General features: G+C 52.9%; 1 non-coding gene across 1 annotated transcript; it reads right to left on the reverse strand.

The window, feature by feature from the left end:
- Positions 1-5,560: 5,560 nt before the first annotated feature.
- LOC113201352 (small nucleolar RNA SNORD112) lies at positions 5,561-5,637 on the reverse strand. Its single transcript, XR_003303148.1, has one exon. It is a non-coding gene; the product is annotated as a small nucleolar RNA SNORD112 (small nucleolar RNA).
- Between the last annotated feature and the right edge of the window lie 912 nt (positions 5,638-6,549).

A 6,549-nucleotide genomic window follows, 5' to 3' on the forward strand; every position in this document is an offset into this window, starting at 1 on the left:
GGATCTCAAGCACCGCTGGGAGGTGCTTATAACTAATCAATCCATCCCCTGCCCACCCACACCCCCCCAGCACTCGGCACAGCCTCGCTGAGCAGTCTTCAGCAGCAGGGTGTGGTGGGGAGCCTCGGAGAGCCTGGGGTTCCATCCTGACCCAACCTCACACCAGCTGAGACGGTGAGTATGGGACTTCCCTTTATGTGCCTCAGTTTCTTCATCAATCAAATGGGGATCATGAGATTATTGCCCAGTGACTCCTGTGCAGGCAGCTCAGCTCGGGGCTCTTGGATGGAGCTCCATGAATGCCAACTGCCCTCACTCCCCTGGATCACCTTGATTTATACTGACTTGTTCCTTGTTTGTTTCCCCCACCAGACTGACTGAGCTTCGGGGACAGGAAGCCGACCGGCATCACCTCATCCCCAGCCTCACTCTCGGGTCAGGTCTGGGCCCGGGGAAGGTAGGTGCACTGCGGGGTTTGGGAAATGAGTGAGTGGAGGGATGGCAGCTCCCCAGTCTCTGGGATGCCTGAAGCCTGCTGGCTTGTCCTCCCCAGACCCCTCTCTGTGTAAGGTGGCCCTTCAAAAGTAGCAGGGGAAAATATTTTTTTATGCCTTCATGCTTTGCCTACGGTGCTGTTATATATGATGCAAATTCTGAGTCCGTTAAATGCAGACGTGGGCTCTGCGTGTCATTTCTGCTGCCTGCTGCATCTACTGTGAGTCCCGCAGGCCGGGGGCTGCCTGCATCTGACTTGATTTGTGCGATTAAGCCGGCAGAGGGGACTCTGCCAGGAGAGGTTCCCGTCTGTATGCGGTGCAGGGTCTTGAAAGGCCAGATTGTTTTCTCTCTTAGGACACTTGTTACGTGTATCCCTCCTTCCCGGGTTCCTACCGTTGACTCCACAAGCATTTATGAAGTGTCTTATGTGTGCTAGGCTACTCTTATCTCATTGAGTCCTTTCTTCAAGCTGGTGAGAGAGAAACTCTCATCTCCGTTTCACAGGGGGAAAACCGAGGCTCTAAAAAGTCAAGGGAATTGCCGTGGCCTCATAGCTGGAGAGCTGGGGTCGAGTCGGTCAGTCTGCACAGGGAGCCCCCCAGTTCTGCCGCAGCTGCTGCTGCCGCTGCTGCAGGGCTGACCAGGGCCAGCCAGCAGCTTCCGCAGGAAAGGCAGGGGGCTTTGCCTAGAGATCTTTCTCCCTGGCAACTGGCGAAGGGGCCATAAAAAAAAAAAAAAAAAACAAGAGGGCTCAGAGCTGCTTAACTGATATACGTGGAACAGCCCCTTGGGAAGCATCACGCCCTCCCCTGGGCTTCTGGCAGAACAGCAGGGCAAAGGGCTCTGTCCAAGGTGCCAAGAGGCAGAGAGGAGGTACCCCAAACAGGTGTAGAGGCCCCCAAACCTGTTCAGATGTGGGTGGGGGTTTCTATTTAGCACAACACTGACAGGAAAGTGAGCTGGCAGCCTGCAAAGACCCGAGGACAGAGGGGCTGGGGGCTGCTGCCAGCCGCAGAGGCAGCAGGCAGTCGAGGGCTGAGAAGAGCAGCTCAGCGTGTCAGCAAGCTGCTCAGGGAGGAAGGAAGCTCCCTGTTACGGGAGGCATCCAAGCAGAGAGGCAGGCCAGTGCTGGCTGAGGAGGCTGCAGTGCAGCTTCCTGCCTGGGCTGGCAGCCCTCGTATCCAGGCCCTGGAGAAGCTCCCCCAGTTCTAAGTGCTGAGCAAGTGAGTGGGGCTGACCTGCCAGGGGCAGGCTGGGGTCAGGGCAAAGATGCACAGTCTCTGTCGTGTCATTTGCCCCCGGGGCTAAATGGCAAAACTGTAGAGACGGGGAGGGGGGACACCTCTGTCCCACTGAGGCAGTGAGGGAGGGGCACAGAGAATGAGGGTGAGTGCTTGGGCCTGTGGGGGTTGTGGAGGCTGTGCCAACTGTTGACCAAGTGCCAGCACAACCCCCAGACCCAGAAATGCTGGCCAGGGTCCCCTCTGGGCAGTAGGGTGGCTAACTATGAAGGGAGCAGGGTTGGGGGATCTGGTTAATTGAGGTGTCAGTCATGGAAAAAGTCTGTTTTGGAGGCTGGGTCATAGCCACAGGTCCATCTGGCTGAAAGATTGTGATTTGGATGCTCAGGGACTCAAGAAAGCCCCCTCACCTGCACTGGGGACGAGGGATCTGCATGCACATGATGCAACTCATGGTGGGGCCCAGAGTTGCCCCTCACCACATTCCCAGGGGCTGTGGGTGGACAGGGCCTTCATCAGAGGGCCTCTGCTCGACACGCCTGTGTTCTGCAGCGTCTAAAGGAGCTCCTGCTCTTTGTTCCCAGGGCAGACACTCAGCGTGTGTGTGTGTGTGTAGTCGGGGTCCCTCACGTGTGGCCTGACAGGGGGCCTGGCGAGTCCTCGGGGGACAGACACGCACCTCTCTGAGGCAGGAAGATTTCAGAAAGGGCAGAGCCGTTCAGGATAAGCGGCCGGGGGCCGCTGCCTGATTGTCCTGCTCCTGACAGCCCAGTCTGTTGGCCTCAGGGTCGCACAGCTGCTCTAGCCCGCCGTGGGGGGGCAGCATCGCGTTGCAGGTGAGAGCGCAGGCTGGTCCGCTCTCTGCGGGCCTAAGGACAGACAGACTGCCCGGCCGCCTGATTGAGCACCGCGCGCCGGGGAGAAACGGTTTGCTCTCTCTTGTTTTTTGTTGTGCTGTTGTTGCTGATGTTGTTTTCACCTATTAAAGGATTGATTGGAAACTCGATGTAAACACGTTTGGAGATGTGACGTATGCGTGTTTGTTGCAGCCCCTGCGGCAGTACACGGGAGGGGGGACAGTGAGGGGCCTGGAACAAGGAGGCACTCACACGCAGAATTTTGTGAATAAACCTTTCTGGATGGGTGTGGCTCTGAGGAGCTTTGGTGGTGTCAATCTGGAAGTACGTTTACCCCAAGACCCTCGGCAGGACCAGAGACTGCAGGGCAACAAGCCCTTCAGCCCTTGCGGGCAGGGAAGGAACACTGGCCATGTTCTGCTCTCACTTCCAATTCCTTTTGCAAATAGGGTCTGGCTCCCTCCTCACGCACGAGGAAGGTAGGAAAGGGGGTCTCCGCAGAAAATCTGAGGCTACACTGCAGAGACCTGAGCCAGTCTACAAACAGCCACGGAGAAATCTCCCCCGCGCGAGGCTCTCGCTCCAGAGTAGAGAAACGGAAAATCTAGGAGAGAGGAGCCTTTGTGCCCCACAGAGGGCCGCAGAGGGTCACCTCTGCATGAAGGCAGCATGAAAGTCCTGCCTCACAGCCACCTTGTCCAACACACAAAACCCTCATTTAGACTGGGCCCGGCCCAGGGGGAATTTCCTGTGAAATTGAGGAGAAGTCAGGCTTAGCCAGAGCTTTTTCCAGGAATTCCTACCTCTGGAGACAGCGACCACTGTTCCTTCCGAGGCACCCTTGCCAAACTCTGTAAAATATGAGCCTAAAAAATCTGCCTGAGAGCAGTCTGACTTTTTATATGTATTTATATAAAAATAAAATAAACTCTCACCAAACTTTTCAGGAGAACCCAATTAAAAGCTGCAGGGGGCAGCCCCTTCCCCAGACCCAGGTGTTTGAGAAAAAGGACACGTGTCCCCTGGGGGGAGCCTGCCAGGGGTGCGGGTGACAGGGGGCGGCTTTATTTTCTGGTCGGCATTCTCTGGGGACTGCCTTTTTGTTCCTCTGTTTGGTCTCACTCTGAAAAGGAGCGGCTACGGCTCCGCAGGGCGGGTTAAGCACTTGGAATGGATGAGCTGGGGACCGCCGGGGGTCTTTGCTGGGCACGCTGCGCCCTGTGCTGGCTACTGTGCTGGATGATTTATCTGCGTTATTTTCTCATTGAGATCTCAATAGCCCTGTGCGAGGGAGATTATGGCTCTTTTTTTTCTTCTTCTTCCTTTTCTTTTTTTTTTTTTAATATCAAGAAACCAAGGCACAGAAACAATTGGGGACTTGCCAAGGACACACAGCGCTGCTCTGTAGCTAGGTCTGAGCTCAGGGTGGCTAGCTCCTTAAGATGCCTCCCTCCCTCCCCGCTCCCTGGGAAAGAACATTCTGGAAGCTCTTGTTCCCCTGACATGCAGGCAAAGACCTGTGTCCTCAAGGGTGGTGCTGATGCCCATCACGGCCCCTCTCCCCCTGCTTTTCTAGAACATTCCCAGCGGCAGAAGTGCCCACTCTCAGCCCAGTGGTACCCTGTCCTCAGAACCTTCACTCTGACCCAGCTATCCCACGTCCTGGGACCAGACCCCTTTGCCTCTGGCAAGGAACGTGCTGTAAAGATGCAATCAGCCGTATCCAGGCTGTGATTACACCCGAACACTCATCACAGGATCTCAGCCTGTGTCCCATGCCCCGCCTTGGGTCCCGGTGCAGAGGGACTGTAGGGGGTGCAAGCATGGCCCCCTGGCATGTGTGTGCAGCTTTATGGTAATCTGCAGACTCACCCAGCACCACAGAGCAGGAAACACGACCCTCTGACACGGCCCATCAGACCCAAAGAGAACATGACGTGGTCTCAGTGAGGGGAAGTCAGACCCAGCACACAGTGGAGATGGGGGCTTCTGGAAAAGGACAAAGGAAAGGGGTGATTAGCATCTGGCCACTCTTTGTCAACTCTAGAAAAATGTGAAGACCCTCTCCCACTCGCAAACAGTATCAATGAGGCATGACATTTCCAGGGACTTTGGAACGTGTGGAGGGGAGCCGGGTCTAACTCTGGGTTCACCATGGGGTATATTTCAAGGCTGCCCTTAAAGGTCAAGGACGGGCTGGCTGAAAGACCACTCTGTGGCATCCTCGGAGCTGAAGTGTGCCTAGCAGGGAAACAGGGTGGGGCACAAGGTGGGAGGGGGATTTTAGCCAGACCCCGAAGGAGCTCTCATGCTAGACTAAGCTAAGGTTCTCTTTTCTTTTTTTCCCTTATTATTATTTTTTTTTTTTTCTGTTTTGGACCCTGTCCCGGAAGCTCCGGGAAGTCAGATAGAGGATTGAAGGCAAGACAGAAACAAGGTCAAAACGGCATTTTAGAAAGATGGCTCAATGAAAATAAACTTGTGTGAACCGTTTAACCCAGCTGTCCCACCTCTAGGAAGGTGGGGTAAACGCAGTTGGGGATGTGTTTACAGATGTAGCTACGAGAGAGTGCTCTCTGCAGTGTCATTAGTAATGACAAAAGGGGGGAGCAGCTTAGGTCTTTTTTACTGGGCATCAGTTGAGCAGAACCCTATTAATTAAAATGTCGGCTTGTGCCATACCCTCCTCAACTGATTGCTGCAGAGCACTTTTACTTACATACTCATTTTTGATTTTTTTAATAAATAGTGGGCACTCACAAACCCGTGACCCACCTTGACAACTCGGACTTTTACCAAAGAGTCTCTGCACATATTCTCCTGCCCCCGCCCCGGAGGGGGTACAGCTGGGATTCTCCACAATGAGGAGGGTGTAATAAACAATGCCCCCCCCGCCCGCTAATACCCCAGAATATTAAATAGCTCTTAAAAAAAAAATGGAACAGTGGAGACCTATTGTCTTTTAATGGACCTCAGTATTTTGCGCAGAACTGGATTAATCACGATCCTTTGTTCATAGACACTTTCTCATCACTGGCCCAAGCATGTCCCCTTTTATTTTGCTAATTTATGCATTTATATATTCATTTGTAATAATGTCATAAACACTCGTGAGCCCACTCCCCAAATCCAGACTTCCGGCAATTACTTACACCTGCCTCCGCAATCCAATCCCGGGGGGGGGGGGGGGGGGTGGCATAGAACCTCAGGTTTTGTGGCAGCAGTGAGATAGTTAAATAAATCCCGGGTATATGGATCAGAGGGTACCAAGGTGCTATTGTAAAGAATGGCGTTGATCTTTATTTCCTCCAAGCGGATTCTGGAGGGAAGAAAAACAAGCTGATGCAAACCTCAAAGGGAAACGTACACTGAGACACAGTTTATGTAAAACAGAAACAAAGTAATATATCGTAGAGGTATATTTACATACTTATGCAAATGCACAGAGAACTAGCTAGAACAATACACCTGAAACTGATGGTGGAGGTTAATTTGAGGAGAGGGAGGGTTAAAGATGACTTTAGCTTTATCTGCATGTTTGATTTTTTTTTACTAATGAGCATAGTAATTATCAATGCATTTCTCGTAGAATTAAAATAGACATGTCGTGTGGGTTTTTTGGTTTGGTTGGGTTTGCTTGCTTGTGGCGTTTTCTGCTTTTGTTGTCGTTGCTAATGCAAAGAGCACTTGGCTGATGAACTGGAAGCTGGTTACATATGCCCAAAGCAAGCGCTACAGACACAGGGGATTCGCGCTTTATCATTCTTTTCTTTTCTTTCCTTTTTTTTTTTTTTTTTAATTTTATATGCACTAACGCGGGAGCTGGAGCCTTCCGGCAGCCTGTCAGTGACAGGAGCCAGCAGGTGTGTGCCTGCCTGTGGCTATGATTTCACCACCCAGAGCCCCAAATCCCTCGGAGCCGCTGCCCGGCAATGTCCGCAATGCACCCATGG

This window comes from Urocitellus parryii, chromosome 6, assembly GCF_045843805.1.
Source record: "Urocitellus parryii isolate mUroPar1 chromosome 6, mUroPar1.hap1, whole genome shotgun sequence".
Classification (NCBI taxonomy): Eukaryota; Metazoa; Chordata; class Mammalia; order Rodentia; family Sciuridae; genus Urocitellus; species Urocitellus parryii.